This window comes from Pteronotus mesoamericanus, unplaced genomic scaffold (assembly GCF_021234165.1).
Source record: "Pteronotus mesoamericanus isolate MK-2021 breed Mesoamerican mustached bat unplaced genomic scaffold, CSHL_Meso_final contig_124, whole genome shotgun sequence".
NCBI lineage: Eukaryota > Metazoa > Chordata > Mammalia > Chiroptera > Mormoopidae > Pteronotus > Pteronotus mesoamericanus.
Window position 1 is genome coordinate 3,351,633 of NW_026555051.1, and position 20,695 is coordinate 3,372,327.

The 20,695-nt window shown below is 36.0% G+C and overlaps 1 protein-coding gene and 1 pseudogene across 1 annotated transcript in view; one reads left to right on the forward strand and one right to left on the reverse strand.

The window, feature by feature from the left end:
* LINGO2 (leucine rich repeat and Ig domain containing 2) overlaps nucleotides 1–20,695 on the forward strand; it is a 324,101-nt gene that overhangs the window by 52,687 nt on the left and 250,719 nt on the right. The gene's annotated exons all lie outside the window — the stretch shown is intronic.
* LOC129082519 (uncharacterized) lies at nucleotides 7,099–7,223 on the reverse strand (annotated as a pseudogene).

Sequence of the window (20,695 nt, forward strand, 5' to 3'; positions counted from 1 at the left end):
TCCATGAGCACGGTATATGCTTCCATTTATTTGTGTCTTCCTTAATTTCTTTCTTCAATGTGGTATAGTTTTCTGTGTACAGGTCTTTTACGTCTTCGGTTAAATTTATTCCTAGGTACTTTATTTTTCTTCTTGCTGTATCGAATCGTATTTTTTTTCTGACTTCTTCTTCTATTTCGTTGCTGGTGTACAAAAATGGCTTTGATTTCTGAATGTTGACTTTGTATCCTGCTGTTTTGCCAAATTCACTTATTAGGTTGAGGAGTTTTTTGGAGTCTACAGGGTTCTCTATGTACAGTATCATGTCATCTGCAAACAATGATAGCTTTACTTCCTCCTTTCCTATTTGGATGCCTTTTATCTCTTTCTCTTGTCTGACCGCTGTGGCTAGGACTTCCAATACGATGTTGAAAAGAAGCGGTGAGAGTGGACATCCTTGTCGTGTTCCTGATCTTAGTGGGAAAGCTTTCAGTTTTTGCCCGTTGAGTATGATATTGGCTGTAGGTTTTTCATATATGGCCTTTATTATGTTGAGGAATGTCCCATACATTCCCATTATGCTGAGTGTTTTGATCCTAAATGGGTGCTGTACATTATCGAATGCTTTTTCTGTATCTATCGAGATGATCATGTGGTTATTTTGTTTTCCATTATTTATGTGATGTATCATGTTTATTGACTTGTGTATATTGAACCATCCCTGCATGCCTGGGATGAATCCCACTTGATTGTGGTGGATAATCTTTTGAATGTATTGCTGGATGCGGTTTGCCAATATTTTGTTGAGGATTTTAGCATCTATGTTCATCAGCGAAATTGGCCTGTAGTTTTCTTTCTTTGTAGGGTCTTTATCTGGTTTTGGGATCAGGATGATGCTGGACTCATAGAAAGAGTCGGGGAGTCTTCCCTCCTCTTGGATTTTTTGGAATAGTCTGAGAAGGACAGAGGTTAGCTCTTCCTTACATGTTTTGTAAAATTCTCCTGTGAAACCATCCGGCCCTCGGCTTTTGTGTGCCGGGAGTTTCTTGATGACTGCTTCAATTTCCCCAGCTGTTATCAGTCTGTTCAAGCTTTCTGCTTCTTCCTCCTTCAGTGTTGGAAGATTATACTTTTCTAAAAATTTGTCCATTTCATCAAGATTTTCAAATTTCTTGGCAAAAAATTGTTCATAGTAGTTTCTGACGACCCTTTGTATTTCTGTGGTATCAGTTGTTATTTCTCCTCTTTCATTTCTGATATTATTAATTTGGGTCCTCTCCCTTTTTTTCTTGATGAGTCTACTTAAAGGTTGTCGATTTTATTTATCTTTTCAAAGAACTAGCTTCTGGAATGGTTGATCCTTTGAATTGTTCTTTTCGTCTATGTCATTCAGTTCTGCTCTAATCTTGACTATTTCCTTCCTTCTACTTGCTCTGGGATTTATTTGTTGTTGTTTCTCCAGTTCTTGAAGTTGTAGTGTTAGGTCTTTTATTGAAATGTATCTATCTTTTTAAGGTAAGCCTGTATTGCTATGAACGTTCCTCTCACGACTGCCTTTGCTGTGTCCCATAGGTTTTGGACTGTTGTCTGTTCATTTTCATTTGTTTCCAGACATTTTTTGATTTCTTCTCTTATCTCATTATTGACCCATTCATTGTTTAGTAGTGTACTGTTCAGTCTCCATGAGTTTGCAAGTTTTTGAAGTTTCTCTTAGAGGTTGATTTCCAGTTTCAAGGTCTTGTGGTCTGAGAAAAAGTTTGGTATTATTTCAATTTTCCTGAATTTGCTGAGGCTTGCTTTGTGTCCTATCATGTGTTCTATCTTTGGAAAACTGCCATGAGCATTTGAAAAGAATGTGTATTTTTCTCCTTTGGGATGTAAAGTTCTATATATGTCAGTTAAGTCTCTTTGATTCAGTGTGTCATTCAGCGCCTCAATATGTTTATTAATGTTTTGTTTGGAAGATCTGTCCATTTTTGACAGTGGGGTGTTGAAATCCCCTACTATCAGTGTGTTGCTGTCTATATTTTTTTGAAGTCACCCAAAAATTTCCTTATATACTTGGGGGCTCCTATATGGGGAGCATATAAGTTTACAATGTTGGTGTCTTCTTGATAGATTCTTCCTTTAAGTATTATAAAGTGCCCCTCTGGATCTCTTTTTATGGCCTTTGTTTTGAAATCTACTTTGTTTGATACAAGTATGGCAACCCCGGCCTTTTTCTCTTGCCCATTTGCTTGGAATATTTTTTTCTGTCACTTTACTTTCAATCTGTGTAGGTTTTTGCTCTGAGGTGGGTCTCTTGTAGGCAGCATATGTGTGGGTCATGTTTTCTTATCCTTTCAGCTACCCTGTGTCTTTTGATTGGGGCATTTAGTCCATTCACATTGAGAGAGATTACTGATAGAAACTTACTCATCTTTTCTCTTAGTATCTGTGTTCCTCTCTCTCTCATTCTTTTCCTTCATTTTCTTAAATCAGTCCCCATAGAGTATCTTGGAGTGCTGGTTTGGTAGAAATGTATTCTTTTAGTGTTCTTTTGTCTGGGAAACTCCTTATTTCCCCTTCTATTTTAATTCAGAGCCTTGCTGCGTAGAGCAGCCTTGGCTGTAGGCCGTTGCTTTTCATGACTTGGAATATTTGTTGCCATTCGCTTCTGGCTTGTAGTGTTTCCGTTGAGAAGTCAGCTCCTTGGTGTATGGGGGCCCCCTTGTTTGTTACTTTCTCCTTCTCCCTTTCTGCCTTGAGGATTCTGTCTTTGTCTTTGACATTTGCCATTTTAATGATGATGTGTCTTGGAGTGGACCTCCTTGGGTCCTTCTTGAGTGGGGTCCTCTGTGCCTCCTGGATCCATGAGAGCCTTTCTCTCCTCAAATTAGGGAAATTTTCCATCATTACTTTTTCGAGTAGGTTCTCTATTCCTTGCTCCTCTTCTTCTCCTTCTGGTATCCCTATTATACGGATATTATTACGTTTCAGGTTGTCCTGCATTTCCCTACATGCATCTTCATTCTTTTTGAGTCTTTTTTCCCATTCTTTTTCTTTCTGAGAGCTTCTTTCTACCTTATCTTCCATCTCACGGATTCGATCCTCGGCTTCATCCAGCCTGCTTTGGATTCCTTCTACTGTGTTCCTCAAGTCAGAAATGGTATTCTTCATATCCTCTTGTGTCTTCTTGATAGTTTCTAGTCCTTTTCCAGGTTGATATAGTTTGCTGTAAGATCCTGATAGTTTCTCTGCAGTTTCCCATAGTTCTCTTTGAGCTGGCTGAGCTCATTGAACTTCCTTAGAACCATTGTTTTGAATTCAATATCTGATAGTTCCCTTGTCTCTATTTCATTGAGCTCTCTCTGTGGGGAGTCCCCTTTTCCACTCATTTGGGGGAAACTCTTTTTCTTCCCATTTTTGTGAGAGTCTGTTAAGAATTTACTTATTTATTTATTTATTTTTGCTTGTGCTTCAATTGGGCTGTCTAGATTTCCTGACTTTGTGTATTATACTTCTATGGTAGTAAATGGGTCTTATTTATTTATTTATTAATTTATTTATTTGTTTGTTTATTTATTTATTTATTTTCCCCTTTACTTTTCTTTCTGGGCCTGCCTCTGATGATGTCAGTTGTTGACCCTATATGACCTTGGGTCATTTGTTTTAGCCTTCCAGGAGTCTACTGTCTGTGTCTGACTCCTGTGTGGGCAGCTCTGTGACCCCTTCGGTCAGGGCTGGGCTATTTTTTGGGACCTCTCTGCACTCTCATGCCGGCTCCTTGTGCGTGCACCCCAGCGCGGCAGGGTCCCCCGGCTGCCTGGGCTTGCACGTGCTTGCCCCAGACCAGGGGGCTTATTCGCGACCTCACCTGCTGGTCTTGCCCCTGGCCGGCGGGCTCCCCGGCACTGGTCAGTTTAGCGTCTTCTATTGTGCTTTTTCCCCACTTTGGCTCTTTGGGTGCGTTGCTTGCCCCCGCCAAATGGAGACTACTGAATTGGGAGGAAGTCAGCTCCAGGACTCTCCGGTTTATCTTGTCTCCAGTCTCTCCTCCAGGGACTCTGGGCAGCTCTGTGACCCCTTCAACCTGGCATCTACTAATTCTGTGAGCCGTTCCACAATGCGGTCTGGGCAGGTCAATTTACGCCTGCCCTTGCCGCTCTGTGCACTCCCTCCCAGGCCATATTGGTGCCAATCTGTGGGAGGCCTTGCCAGTCAGTGCGAGCCCTCGCCAGCCCATGTGGGTCACACACACACTCGCCAACCCTCGCCAGCCACTTGGTGCAAGTGTACACGCCGACACTGGGTGGTTTTGGTGTGTCTATGTGTGCTTTTTAGCTTTTGGCTCTTTGGGGTGTGGCCCCTTCCCGCACAATGGAGAGTACGGCAAGGAGAAGGAGTCGGGACTCCCCAGTTCCTCCTCCCATTCTTTCCCCAGTGCCTCCGTTTCCAGTCTCTCCTCAGGGGTCTCTGGGCAGTTCTGTGACCCCTTCGGCCAAGGATCCACCACCTGTGCAGACTGCGTTTCAATCTCGGGCAGTTGGTTCATGTGTGCCCTGCTTCTGTCTCTTTGAGGGTGAGCCTTTTCTATTCTTTCCTTTATATCCATTGCTTTTGGGGACATATCAGTGAAAATATTGCTGTATGGACTATCTGAGATTTTAGTGCCAATGTTCTCCTCTAGGACTTCTATGGTACTACAACTTATATTTAAGTCTCTTATCCATCTTGAGTTTATTTTTGTATATGGTGTAAGTTGGTGGTCAAGTTTCATTTTTTTGCACGTAGCCATCCAGATCTCCCAACACCATTTGTTAAAGAGGCTATTTTTACTCCATTTTATGCTTCTGCCCCCTTTGTCAAACATTAATTGACCATAGGGACATGGGTTTACTTCTGAGCTCTCTATTCTGTTCCATTGATCTATTTGTCTGTTCTCATGCCAATACCAAATTATTTTGAATACTGTGGCCCTGATCCCTCCTACTTTGTACTTCTTTCTCAAAATTGCTGCAGGTATTTGGGGTCATTTTTGGTTCCATATAAATTTTTGAAATGTTTGTTCTATATCTGTGATATGTGTCATTGGTATTTTAATAGGGATTGTGTTGAATCTATAAGTTGCCTTGGGTAGTATGGACATTTAGGTGATGTTAATACTCCTAATCTATGAACACAGTATATGTTTCCATTTATTTGTGTCTTCCTTAATTTCTTTCTTTAATACTACGTAATTTCTTGAGTATAGGTCTTTTACATCCTTGGTTATGTTTATTCCTAGGTACTTTATTTTCTTGTTGTTATAGCAAATGGGATATTTTTCCTGATATTTTGTTGTTGTACAAAAATGCCTTTGATTTCTGAATATTGATGTTGTATCCCGTTGTTTTGTGAAATTCACTTATTAGGTAGAGTAGTTTTTTGGTGGAGTCTAGGGTTTTCTATGGACAATATCATGTTACCTACAAACAATAACAATTTTATCCCTCCTTTCCATTTTCGATGCCTTTTATTTCTTTTTCTTGTCTGATCACTATGGCTAGGACTCCCAATATTAAGTTGAAAAGAAGTGGTGAAAGCAGACATACTTATCTTAGATTTTAGTTCTTATTCTGCTATCTCCTGTTGGATTTGTGTACATTTTCAGAGTTTTGTGTAGTGCGGTGGCAAGTGGAGGAGCACTGCCGGGGGGAGTGCTGCTCATCCCCAGTCTGGGCAACAACTGCTTTGGGGGAAGGGTACAGAGCACAGCCTGGGGAGCGCAGCGCTTCGGGATCGAGAGTTACTTTCCGGGGCCAGCTGAGATGGGACTGGGGACTCTGAATCCCAAAGAGCCTATCCCGGGGGTGTCACAGAAGGAGGGAATAAACACAAGTGGTCTCAAACACTTCTCTGTTTGCCAGGAGAGGGGATGTGGCCCATCCCCCTAGTGGGGAAGGCCCAAAGTCCCTTTGTTCAAACGCTTTTATTGAAAGGGTTATCAGTGGGGCTAGGTAACAGGAATGCACAGGTTATCTCATAACATCAGTGTGTTAATGTTTACAGAGAGTAGATGATGTTTTGAAGAAAACAAATGGCAGGAACACACTTATTTACATGGGTCACGAGGAGACTAGTAAACAAGAGAGACAACTAAACAAGAGAGCATAGTAAACATAAGTGTGCCTAAGGGTATAGCGTTAGGGTCTATGAATAATGTTAATTTCCTTCCCAGCAGGAGCTGGCTAGAGCTTCTGAGGGAAGAACAAAGCACACTTCAAAGAATTTACTTTTAGACCTGATTTCCCTGGGAAATGTCAGATCTGGTTTAGGACTGACTCCAGTATTGTTTCAAGCCTGAGCTAGACAGGGGGAGAGAACCACCAAGAGACAAGGAGACTTCTTTCAGATAGAATGAGGACTCCGGCCATGTCCAAGTTGAGCCGAGGGGTGGGTGCCTTTTTGTCCTTTCTCTGTGTCCCCCAATTTCTTGTCTGCTGCCAGTAATCAATATCTGGCATAGGTTATTATCTCAGCTCCAGATAACTTACCTGTCATGGGTTACTGATCATTACAAGGCAAAGCAGAGAGGCGGGAGCTACACCCCTGCCAGGGGGGAAAAGGTTATGTCTCCTCAGGAGCCTAAGGCCTCCCTGATTATTTCCAGCCCTGGGGCCCTCCCACCTGTTGGTGGGGTTACAGTTCCTGAAACCAGAAGGGGCATTTCCCCACAGTTTTGAATACCTCATCTGAAAACTGGAGAGAATAGGCTGTGTAATAATAACTATTGATGTAGTGAGTACTTATACTACATGCCAAGCACTTTGCATGTGTTATTTCATTTGATCTCCAAAAAAAACCCAATAAGTTAGATATTTTCCCCAACTGATAGTCCTCCTAGAACCTTGGCTTCCCTAAAAGCAAATCTGTATGTCCAAAAACAATATAAATCTTAAAGACCCTACTTAGTTCTAAAATTCATGAGAAATCAGCTTAGTATTTACTTTAAATCCATCTCTGATGAACTGATAAAATGATCATACTGTTCCTGGGTAATCTGGCATTCTTTCACCATTAGAAGGACTTGTACTCTGAGCCTCTCCAGCACTGTTCTTTCTGTGACTCATTTTTTTTTTCTCATTAGAAAATGTACACTTTCATTGCACTTAAAACTGTCAGTATTTCCTCTAGGTCATCTTGGTGTTTTGTATTTTTTCAATTAGCAATAACCATGCTTCAGATATACCTCACTGGCTATGATGCTGCCAGTGCACAAAGCTTGATGTTATGTTTTGACTTTATAACTTTATCAAATGTCTAGAAAAGTCCTGTTGGTATTTTCATTAGCATTGCATTTAATATAAACAGTAATTTGAGTAAATTTTACATTTTTAAATATCATTTAATATTTGGTCTTACCACCTAGGAATAATTACATTTCTATAAATATGTTTTAGAAATATTTATCAGTAATATTTATATTCTTCAGTTTAGATCTAACATATTTCCTGTTAAATTAATTTATAGGTATTTAATTTTTTTTTTTGCTATTTTCCTTTTCATTTACTGACTCCTCTTCCTGCTCCTCCCTCTGTCCCATCAAATATAAGCACTCAAAACCTTTCATCTCAGTCTGTTGGATTATACTGTTTTATCTATCCCAGAGATTACAAGTATTGCTTTTAAGCAGGTACTTCCACATTACCTGTTGGCCCAGTCTATGTCTATAATTAGCTAAGGCCTTTTCTATCAAATATCATTAGCACTCCAAACTCAAAATATTTAAAACCTAAATCATCATGTTATTTCTGCAAATAAATTAATATATTTGACTTGCATAATTTGTTTAATGTTATTATAATATACATGTAAGTTTAAAATATTAGATCTAACTTTGTTATCTCTCTTTCCCTCTTTCTGTCTCTCTTTCTCTCCTTCTCTCTCTACCCCCTTCTTTGTGCAATCACAGTCAGGTCTTCAAGTTTTAAGTTCTAAGAAGTTTTCAGCATCTATCTTTTTGTCTCTATTTCCATGCCACCATCATAATTTGTGTTCTGCTCAGCTCTTGTCTGGATTGTTGCATTGGCCTTTAAGCCAGTCTTCAATCTTCTTTCCCTCTATCTCAAACAGCCTGAAAACTACGTTATTATTCGCTCTATGACACAACATTGATCCAGTCTCTACTCTGTTCAGGACCTTTCAATGGTCCATAGTGGCTGCTTGCCTGAGTTCAAGTTCCTCATTTTAGAAGGCCAGGTCCTTTTACTCCAATTTTCTTTCCATTCTCCTTTTAAGTTTAGTGTCTTATTCAAAGCCATTACACTATATTGCTATTGGACTTTTTATTTGCTAGGAATAATTTTATTTCTCTTCCCAACTTGGTCATATTCTAGCTGCTCCCTACAATGCCTTCTTGCACAACTCTACCTAATGAACCCTACCTTCTTTAAAACAATATGTTATCTCCCTCTGCTCACACTTTAATTCTGGAAACTGACCATGGTATGATTTGAATATAATTCTATTTCTATACTTGACTGTTACCCATTTCTAGATTTTTAATCTCCTTAACTACAGAGATTGTTCTTATTCACCTCTCATTCTACTCAACATTTTGTGCATATTTAGAGTCTTCTAAATATTTATGAAACCAAATTAAATAGGCCCAATTATCACAGGATTTGCTGGTGGTTTAGACTAAAAAATAAAATCCCGATTTTGATTGAATTCAGAAGGTGACTTGGTTAAAATAAAACCTGAGATAATGCTGATTTCTTCATTTGCCTTTATCTAACTCAAGTTTTAATTTAAGGTGAGCAGCTGAGAAACTTTGATTACAAAATTCTACATCTCAGTGGGTTTTTTATAGTTAAAATGAGTTATTTGTTAGAAATGCATCATTTCACTGAGGTATTTGATTCAAAAGCTGTGATTTATGACTTAGACTGAAATTTTATAGGAACAATGTAATATAATACCTAAAAATGCCATTTATTTTCATGCACTATTTAAATTACATTTATACCAATTTACAGCAATCCTTAAAAAGTAATGTCAGTGCTTCCTTACATTTGTCACATTTTTTATCACTGTAAAATTGAATTAAAATTACTAAATGGGAAACATTTCTGCCACAAAACTGTTACTCTTGAATAATTAATCAAACAAGAAACATATTTAGGTATATATGTTTGTCTTTGTTGTATGAACTTCATGTTTTTATTTTTTAAATGAATATAGTCATGCCCCTGGATTTTTGCTTTTGAAATGGGATTCATAACATATCTCAAAACTAAACTCATAACACATTTTACAAAAGAAATATGAATACATTTCTCTGATGAATACTATTATCCCAAAATGGAATGCATTTATAATTCAGACTAATAATTGAAAGTTTAATATTTCCTTTTATTACTAGTAAGTTTTAAAAAATTGCCTGATTATTTCTTACGTGATTATGAACCACAGAATAAATCTGCTTTTTATGTGGAGAATGGTTCTATCTCCCACTCTTCCACCCACCCCTAATTAAATATGTTTTGATGCCAAATTTTTGTTGGTTGGTTGTTTGGTTTGCTGGTCTTTTTCCTTTTGGGGTGGAAATGTGTTTGCCTGCTTGTTTTGCAGCAGATGTTAAGGTTTGTCATGGAATCAGTCGCATCTTCATCTCCATTTCCCTACAGATCAATTGTAGACATTTAGGAGGTGTCTGATGGCAATTGTAGAGGTCAGAATTATAGACTATATGTACCTTGTAGAATGGAACAATCTAAGCCAACCCACATGGAAACCGAACCTAGAACCAACAAACCAGATAGGTGAACTGACAGTTAAGGGATCTTTTTCTCAGCTGATTTGAAAAGTTGAAAAAATTCAACTCTTTTAAACCATAAAGTCAAAAATTTTTTTGAATACAACTCCAAATAGCAATATTTTAACAAATACCCAAAGCAATATTTTATTCACTCATTTGGACCTATTTAGGGAGTGCCTACTATGTGCTATTGGTGCTCAAGAGTCCCCTTTCTCACAGAATTTACTTTGCATGATAGTAGACAAACAAAAAAACAAGATGATTTCAAGTGTTCAAACTGTTCTGAAAAGTAGTATGCATCCTTTTTTAAAAAGATGTCACAATTAAATAAGTTTGGAAAATGTCATGTTAAATAAAGTTAGACTGTTTTTTCCTACAGGACTACTTAGAATTTTTAATGTTTTAATCTTCATTGTTAATATCTAAGAGGGAAATATATAGTAAAATAGAAACTGTTACTAGCCTATGAAAACTTCTTTGCACACAGTATGTAATAGCTACAGTGTTTTATAGAACACACTCTGTAGAATGCTGTCTACAACATCCATAAGTAACTATGAGGGATATAAATACAAAAATTCATAAGAAAGCCACATATCTAAACTATGTTTCATGATAGCTTTTTGCAGAAAGTTAAACTGATTTGTCAAAACAGAATATTAACATAATCTTGATAAAAGATCTATGTGACAGGCATTCTGTAGGAAAATTATAACTTAAGGAATATGTGTTCACATTGCCTCCAACAAAAGAAATAAATATAGTGACAATTTGACAGCAATAATATGAAATTTTCCTTGGCATTATTTTTTTCTATTTATGATACCTTAAAAAAGAACTTTTAAAATAAGGAATAAGGCAAGCATATCTATCATCTTGAAATATAATGGAGTGTAAGTAAACAAGGAGCCGCAAGGTAAATATCCATTTTTTATACAGGCTAAGAAAAGAGCAAGTATGGAGACAGTAGCTAGTCCTTCTGAGAGTTAAGTTGCTTGAAAGCAGAGATTATTTCTCTTAAAAAAATTAAATTTCTTGGGGGTAACATTGGTTAATAACATTATGTAAGTTTCTGGTGCATGGTTTTATAATGTATCAACTGTATACTGCATTGTGTGCTCAACACCTGAAGTCTACTCTCCTTCCATCGCCATATATTTCTTTCAAGCTCCCTTCTCTGCTCAGGGCCTACAAAAGTGCCTGGTGTGTAAAGCTATCAATAAATATTTTTTAACTGTGTCAGTGGAATTTGGGAATTATCTGGTGATAGTTAATAGGATGGGACCACTCAGGCATCAGTAGCCATTACATCAAGTTATCTAGAGTCTGCAAAAGCCTATTCAGCTGTAGGTGCTTACCTGAGAAACCTGAGTCTGCCTAGCTGAGATGATATCCAAAGGGATAAGTGATTAAATCTTCTGGCAAATGTCACCAACGAAGAAAAGTTTTAGGTTGTACAAGCTAATGGGCAGAGTATAGTCAAAGGAATTTTGAAATGAGTAAAAATTAGCAGTAAAAGCCTCATTCTTGAATCTGAAAGGACAAATGGCCTTCCTATGATGGATGATGACTCAAGGAAGGATTTCAGCTTTCAGGGCAGAAATAGTGAAACATTAGCTTATCAGGGTCTTATGTTTCTCTAATGTTCAGGGCAGAAAATCCAGCTTAAGAATTGTGGCAAGGAACACTGGTCTGTGAAATCACACAAAATTCTAAAGGCTGTGCTTATCATCTCTGTTCTTCATGGCAGAGTACTTGTGAGTCTTCCACTTCAGGAAATTTTGGATTCGGTGACATGAATAGAGCTGATTTTCAACATGGGAGCAGACCTGCCCAAACCGTTAGAGTGTGTGTTAGATTATTAAGTCACCGAAGGTGTGGTCCCCTTTGTAAGTACATACTTAACTAGCTTTGAGACTTTGTTTTTCTTTGAATATACTCTACCCAAATTTATATAACCAAAGAAACTGAATTGGGAATTCAGTATTAAATTCTTAACTTCATGTATTGGAGCCATGTGCATATCAGTACTTCTACTTTCACCTCTATTCCTTTCCAAATTAGGTTTTCCATTTAGTCTGTATTTTAAACCATTTTAAGAATAGATCTTTTATAGATCAAATTATTGCATTAGAATCAGTAATTTACTTATCACCTTAATTCTCATAATAGGTAATTATCCTTTTTTTCCACTTGAATTTTTTTGTAACAAAAAATGCATCACAAAAAGACATATATTTTAGTGAAGATATATATTTTTGTTGTTAATGGTAATCTTAAACATTAAAAGTAGTTTCTATTTAATGTAGTCATAGATTTTCCCAATATCTGAGAGCTATAATGTTACAGGATGGTGAGGCAGAAGGGCGATCCTTTGGACCAAGGTCCATTATAAATCACCAAATATCTTGTATAGGACTCAAAATTCGAAGTCTATTTTACACATCAGGGCAATAAAGAATACACTATAAGCTACCATTTGGGAAAATAAGGGCATTTTAAAAGGAAATATATAAAGAAAATATTTCAAGAAAAATAGTTTTCAAGACTCCATTTTATTTTTTTAATTAATTAATTATTTTTTTCAAATACATTTGTCTCTGCCTACCCCACCACTGTCCCTTGCCCCCAAGACTCCATTTTAAAATAGTGACTTATATTTTTATATAGAGGAAAAATGTGAAAACTCTTCTATGAAAAGGGTATGAAGTGAACTACTATTTTGGAAAGCATGCACAAAATCATCAAGTCTATCTTTTCATCTTTGATTTTATCTGTTCTTATTTTCTTTTTTATGTATTTATTTGAGATCTTTATTTCCTTTGGAGACGTGCCTGTTCAGATCTTTTGTCCATTTCTTTATTTTTTAAAATATCCTTATTTTCTTAAGTTGAAAACTTCTTTTAAAATTTCTTAATAGTGTATTACCCCAGAGAGACACAGGACCTATTTTATTTAAGCTTGGTGTTTGTTAACTTAAAGGCTAAATTACCTAATCAATTTCACTGGTTTCCTTATTTCATAAATTCCCCTGGATATGCTGTTGTGGTTTTTTAAAATGATATAAAAATGACATAGTACACAATGCATTTATATGTATTATGTACATATATATATACACATGTACATACAATGGATGTGTATTACATATATTTAACTTTAGTTGACAATATCAGCACTGATTATTTTGTATAGTTATATTAATTTTTTTGTATTTATTTGACCCTTCTCATTGATCTAAAACAAGTATATTACAGTTTTTAAATATTGTTTTATGTCTATAAATTATAAAGAATGTTGGCATTAAAATTCACAATAGCATGGATGGAACTGGAGAGCATTATGCTAAGCAAAATAAGCCAGGAGGTAAAAGTCAAATACCATATGATCTCACCTATAAGTGAAATCTAATCAACAAAATAAACAAGCAAGGGAAATATAACCAGCACATTAAAAGAAAAAAAAAAAAATCCACAGTAACGAGATGGAAGGCGGGAAGAGGGTAAGGGGGAAAAGAAGGGGAAGGGCCAAATCAAGGAACATGTATAAAGGACCCATGGGGAAAGCCAAAGTGGGGAAGGATTGAGGGTGGGAGTTGGCGGGCGGCGGGGGGGGGGGGGGGTCAGGGGAAAGTGGTGGAGGGAAAATGGAGACAAATGTATTTGAACAATAAAAAATCTTAAAAAGCAATTAAAATTCTTATGTTCAGAAGGGGGTGAACTTTAAAATATCATTAGAACACCTTCAAATGTCTTTTTTAGTTCATAGTTTGGGAAATTTCTAATTTATTAACCCATGTATTACAATGAATGGTATGTTATTTTAAAGGTAGCAAAATATGAAATGCAATGACTTTCATAATGATCATAATTGCGCCATTTGAGCACTAAAAAATGTTACTGCCAGTGGAAGCTGTTATTCTATTTTAATTAAAAAAATCAAGAAATAATATGCTGTATTCCATAAATTTTAAAAATAAATATTTAAATATGCTTTCAGTTATACTTTTCTGTTTTGCATTATGAACCCACAGAGCTGTTCTTCCTCTGCAATTTGCAGACAGTAGAAGTTATCTACAGGGATGTTGATTTTGTCAACAGAGCAGGCAGACTGAAGAAAGACGTTCTACAAAGCTGGCCATTGCCAGTGAGTTTTGTTACATATTATTTTTTCTTCCCTTCCTTCATTTAATTACTTAATAGCACTTTTCTATTAACCACCCCCTCCTTCTAGAGGAATTGAAATGCTATGCAGAAGACTTTATAGATCTCCTGCGAAATTCCAAATTTCCTTTTTAAAGGTCTGCAATGTCATCATGATAGAAAACGTCATCTGCAGAATCCTAAATTTAAAAAGCTATCCCTGGTTTTTGGACTATGGGGTCACATTTATTTATTTTGATTTTTATAGATGTAATAAATCATTCTAAAATAATGTTGACATTATGCATTTGGCTAACATGGCAGTTTAACAGCCTGCTCTGTACACTGCTGCTCAAGTTACGGATTTGCTATCACATTTTCCAGCTTAGTTTTCCCAATCATAGCAGACAGAGTTAATGTCAACTGCAGAAGTGCCAAGAGAGAAGAGATGAATAATGTATTCATTTTTATGGGCAATTTTAGACTCCCTGCCATTGAGCACATTTCTCTGAATGGCTCTCATAGCTCACAGTTTTTGCTTCTTTCCTCTCTCTTTGGGCTACATTAAGACTTTTTTTTTCTTTTTTTTTCCCTATAGGTATGGCTTTTGGCTTGATTTAATCCTGCTTTTTCTCCCTACTGACAGGTACACAGACTGCATTAGTAAAAAAATATCATAATTGAAATCAATACTGTGACTTTGAAGAGTGTTTCTATGATGAGTTCTTGGTATTTTATGTGCTACCATAACTATGCTGATGTAATGGATTAAACATTTCCATAAATTCAGTTCACACCCAACACATACACACACACACACACACACACACACACACACACACACACACACGCAGAACACTTGACGAGCATTTCTTTTATGTTGAATTTATTGTTTAACTCTTTGGCCTGCCAGTTGTTTGGTTAGACTGAACCAACCATTCAACACATACATGAAAAGAAGAAATGTTCTTCCATGTTAAAAACATAATTCATGTATTACAGTAAAAATTTTTTGCTTTAGTTATCATAGGTCTAATTCACATGTGCAAATGAGCATACATTTCAACTTACAACTACTATTTATATAAATATTCCTTCCTGAATTCTAATCACTTTTGACCTTTGAAACCTTCATGGTTGATACTACTGCTCATGTTTTTCTATGTGATTCTTTAGGTGAACTTTTATAGCCCTTTGCCTTTCTGCCATGTCTTGATCCCTAAGGCACAAACTTTGCAATCTCACAAGGTGAAGTAGGGTGATGACACCCTTGTACCTTATTTTCCAGTATGAAATATATGCATGAATTCTAAAGGATAATCTTAATATTGGGTACCACAGCCAGACAACCTACCTCTGGCTTTGGGAGGATCTTCATCAGATAGCATCCCAGTCCTGGTAATGGAGGAGCAGCAATAGCAGCCATACGTAGGCTGTCCCAGATTTGCTTGCAGCCAAGAAACCATAAAGAGAATCATGACATTTCCTGGAGAAGCAAGAGAGTTTTCACTTTTAAAGTCACCCATATTAAATGCAATCAGTGATGTACAGAACATGTCATTCCATTCCCCTGGTGTTCACATTTATATTTTGTTTTTCAGCGTCTTGGAATACAGCCTTACTGTGTAGTTATAATTAAATTATATTTTATAGACAAGATGGGATATAAACTTATTTTTCTCCATTTTGAAAGTAGTGCCTTTTCTGATATAGTACCAGATTGCCCGAACACATGGACTATATGCACACCATTAACCCTATTCTCAGAGAATGAATTTTCACTTATATGTGGACAATTATGACCTATAGCTTTTTTGATTATTTTACATATATTCAGTATAATAGCTATATTAGCACCTTCCGTCATTTTCTTAGTGTTCCCCAAGGATCTTATTGTAGGGCTCCCTGTATGAGCTGATGGGAATAAAAGGGAAGAAATGGGCCTCACAGTCCCATAATAATACATTCATATTGTCAATCAGACAGAAAATGTTAGAAACACACTCTTACATTTTATCTGGAGAATATGGGTTTCAACAGTTGGGGTGGGATAAATGTTCATTGGGAAGATGTTAAAATTCTTTAGTGTATTTTTGTGTGTAGACAGGACTTTCTATAGGTTGGTGCAATATTCCTGGATGAAAGTGTTTATAAATGATTGGAAATGACTGCCTTAAATATCTGCATGACTTCAAGGACCATCAGCTGGGAGAAGAGTACATATCCACACAAAGGGAATACCACACTCCATTAGCAAATTTTATTCCATTGTTTCAATGCATGCAAATACAAAGGAATCCTTAATCAAGAAGAGTTTATTTTATTTACTACTAAAGATGCCAACATACTTTTAAAAAAAAAAAAAATCTGTCTTTAGCTCTTGTTCCCTCTATAACCTAATATTAAAATTACATCCTTATGTTTACTGTCTCAGATTTTGTTCGGGTTAGGAAAAATATTTTTTTCTTCTGTTTTATTTCCTTATATTTTCTAAGTATAAATGCCAAACGATCTTTTTATCCCTCACAGGCACACTTTAAGTATATACATAGTAGTAAAGCTATGTCCATTCTTTTTAAATGTAGATTTTGAAGGCTGAACTAGGAAATATTGCATACATGAACTGTAATTGCTAATTGCAAAATATAAGCTAGAGGGTAACTGGTTTTTTCATTGAACACATTTACTTTACTGTGTTGATAGCAAGATTTTAAAAGCTATTTTCAAGAGGTAAATGAATCCAATACCACGTGGATAATAAATAAAAACATGTTTAAAATAAATGTTTAGTTTTAGAAGATATTAATAACATTTGGTTAGTCCTAGAGATATTTATTTTGATTAAGTATTTGATAAGTGACTTCTTATAAACTAAGGTAGTAATTTTACCTTTATCAACCAACATAGAAAAGAGGAAGATAAATGGTATTTACATAAATAGCCACTATTTCTTTTAAAAAAAGGAAAAACAGGACTTAGGTACAATATGTGTTTCTTAATGTGACACTATTATATCACTAGTTGTTATGTAGATCCTCAGGAAACCAGGCAGAAGAAAAGCATGCTGATTTATTTAATTTTTGGTGCTTATCTGTTTACTTTTCTGAATTTTTTTTACCACTCTGGCTTTTTATTTCCCGTAACTTTATGGCTGTATGGACTATTTCTGAAGATTGGCTTGATATATATGAATGCTACCTCTCCTGCCTGGTTAGATTTCCTCTAGGAAAACACCTGGGTCCTGAACCATACTGCCTTCCTCCTTTACTGAAGCTTTTCCAGTGAACTGAACTCACTAGGAACTTTTGAATAATAAGGATGAGTAATGTTTATGCAACTTTACAGGCCTGCATGTATTTTGGAGTGTTCAGGATTAGACTCTACTGAAGTGGATAGGTAATAACATAGGAATGTATCTGCTATGCTTTGTTTAAGAATGTTATTGCGCATTAGAAAGTTTTACCTACAGTATTAGATTCAGGGTGACCATAAAGGAAAAAATATTACAGAATGAATTTTAACTCTGTGTATTTGGTTTTCATAATTGTGAGTATATATATATATATATATATATATGTGTGTGTGTGTGTGTATAAGTGTACATGTTGGTTAGGATCTAATAGAAGAATTTTTCAAATTAAGTGCTTTCTCTTCTGTGACAAAGAATTTGTTATCATCAAATCCCTTGATAAACAAATTTCTTCACATTCCCATTGAAATTTATTTAGTTTAATGCTGTCCAAAAGAACCTTCTGCAGTAATAGAAATGTTCTATATCTGTGCTTTTATTACAGTACCCACTAACTACATGTATGTGGCTTTTGTGTACCTGAAATGTGGCTATGATGATATGAATTTTAAAATTCTATTTGATTTTAGTTAAATATATATAGTTGCTTATAATTGGTGGCTACTGTACTGGACAAGACGGGCTGGGCTGACTATAAATGCAACTTAACATGATTAAAATCAACACTTTGTTCAGTGCATACATGCAGCCAAGTATCTTTGGAGGCCCAGAGCTAAAAGAGGAAATGCAATTCTTTCCCTAAATCCACTGTATGTACTCCTGATAGAGGAACAGAATGAGCAAAACCTCTGGTCACTTAAGGGAACACGCAGGAGCCATCCTAGATAGCACTTTGGCGTGTAGGCTTTAGAATGTAACAGACTTCAGACAAATCCTATCTCTGACCCTCTTACCATGATAACATAGAGAAAGTATTTCAATGTCTTTGAGTTTCTATTTTCTAAGTTGTTTTCTTTGGCTAATAATGAAACTTTATCTACAATGGACTTATCACTCAAAACAGAGAAGTGATGGTGGTCCTGTTCATGATAGTGTTATCTTCATATTAAATACATTTGGACTCATTCAACCTTCACATCATTTGTATTAAAAATACTATTTACATTCCCCACCTAAGAAAATGAAACTCAAAATTATTATTTTCAAGGTCACTTGCTAATCCAAAATTTGAATTATAAGTCTAATTCTGAAGACTGTTCTTTGCACCCTGCCACATTGCCTCTTTTGGTAGTAAATTGTTAGACCTCTATTTAAAAGTCTAAACAATTCATTCTCATCTATAGGTATCTCACCCTAAAGGTGACGTGTAACTCACAGTTAAGCATAAAACTACTAAACAGGATCTTAAGATGGTCCTTTAAAATAAGGGGGAAAAAGCAAGGTAAGAAGGAAGAAAGAAAAAAAGAATAAAGCAAGCAGAAAAGAAAGAAAAGAGTAACTCTCCCTGAATTTGTATTGAGTTGGCCAAGAAGTCTGTTATGTTTTTTCTGTATAATAGCTCTAGTAGTGCTTAGTTGTCTTTAACTTCATTCAAAACAATTTTTTTAGATTGTATTGTGACACCTGTCATATCAGGGTGCATTAAAAAACATCAAAATTAGTGAATTTTTGTGCAGCCATTTTAACACTGAAGATGGACGATAGACAACATTTTCAGGCATTATGCTTTATTATTTCAAAAAAAGTAAAGATGTAACTAAAATGCAAAATAAAAATGCAGTGTATGGAGAAGGTGCTGATCAAATGTATCAAAAGTGGTTTGCAAAGTTTCTTGGTACTATTGACATTTTGGCCAAATAATTCTTGGCTGTGGGGCTATCTTATGCATTGCAAGATATTTAGCAGGACCCCTGGCCTCTGCCCACTTGAAGCCAGTAGTGGGAGATAACCAACATATTCAAACTATCCAAATCAAGAAAATTATTGGTGAAAATGAAAAATGTCTTTTATTTTACAGAAAAAAACATAATGGACTTTTGGCCAACCCAATATTTGAGGAACACATATCCGCTTACTTCTGAGAGAAGAAAAGTGAAGTGGGTGGGAGAGATTAAGAGAAAAATATGAATCACACAAATATGAATGACTTGTCCTAACAATTCAAGCTCTGTCAGGCTCTGGTTAACTCTTTCAAACAAGTGATATTGAAGAGAAGGGGGAGAAATTTGCAGAAGGTGAGATTGTACCTTTTTTTAAATCCTTACCCAAGGACATGCTTATTGATTTTAGAGAAAGGGGAAGGGAGGAAGAGAGAGAGGGTGAGAAATGTTGGTGTGTGAAACATCATATGTGATCAAACTGGGGACCAAACCCACAACTAAACATGTGCCCTGAGTAGGAATTGAAACCATGACCCTTCGGTTTATAAGATGACACTCCAGCCAACTGAGCTACACTGGCCAGGATGTGAGTCCCTACCTTTGAGAAAACATAACTCTGCCCATGTCTATTCATTGCCACCATTATATCAGACGCAGACTAAGCAAAATAACAACTCCTTTCTTGGAGCAGGTGTAAGGAGACAAAAGCCTGACCTTGAAAGAGACCAACATGTCTATCCTTCGGTGTTTGACAATGCCAGAAAGACCTTGGAAATACACCTTCAAAATTATTGTATGTATTATTCTACCTGAGTGGTAAACCTTTTGACAGGTGCTCTCTGGAGAGGAAAGTGATATATGTTACAACTCAATGGCAGGAAGTAAAATTTCCTTATAAATCCAAAAAACAAAACAAAACAAAACAAAACAGAGATGCCATTCTTCTTAGTAAATTCAAGTAATGTAGGTAATGATTCCTAACTCATAAGTACTCACCCCTGGTGAGCTATAGTAATTAATTGCAAGAGCTTTAGTAATCAATGATTGGTATACTGTATAAATAAATATTATTCTCTACATATTTGTAACAATTTTTTAAAAAAATCACACAGATGTATTTGATTAAGAAGGGATTGATTTGAAACAAGAAATTCAGAGAGCCAATGAAATTGTGCATTTTCTCAATCAGCATGGGAGAAATATGAGCAATGGCACCTTGGGGAAATCTTTATCATTAAGAGTTTGGTGTGAATAGTAGATTTCTAGGCTGCAGCTCACTTCTTTAACTCAGTGAGGTGTTCCTGATAAGCTTTTTAGGGATGACACTCCTTTCTTGATTATATGATCATTGGTCTTCCTGTCTAACTAGATAGAAGTCTCATGAATATATTAATTAAAAAAACAATATTTCTCCAAATACCACATGGTATCCATAGAAATAATCAGTATCCAACATAGAGATGTACATACAGTATTCTTAGAACTTGATCAATTTTATAGCAATACAAAATTTGTGCTAATTCTCTGTACAAATTTGATATCAGTGTTGAAGCTTGTAATTCTGTCATATGAGGCACACGCATACACAGCTCTTCCATTTGAAATGAGAGGGTTCTTTCACTAGAAGAGTTACAAAACTTACTATTTATTAACTATACTATCA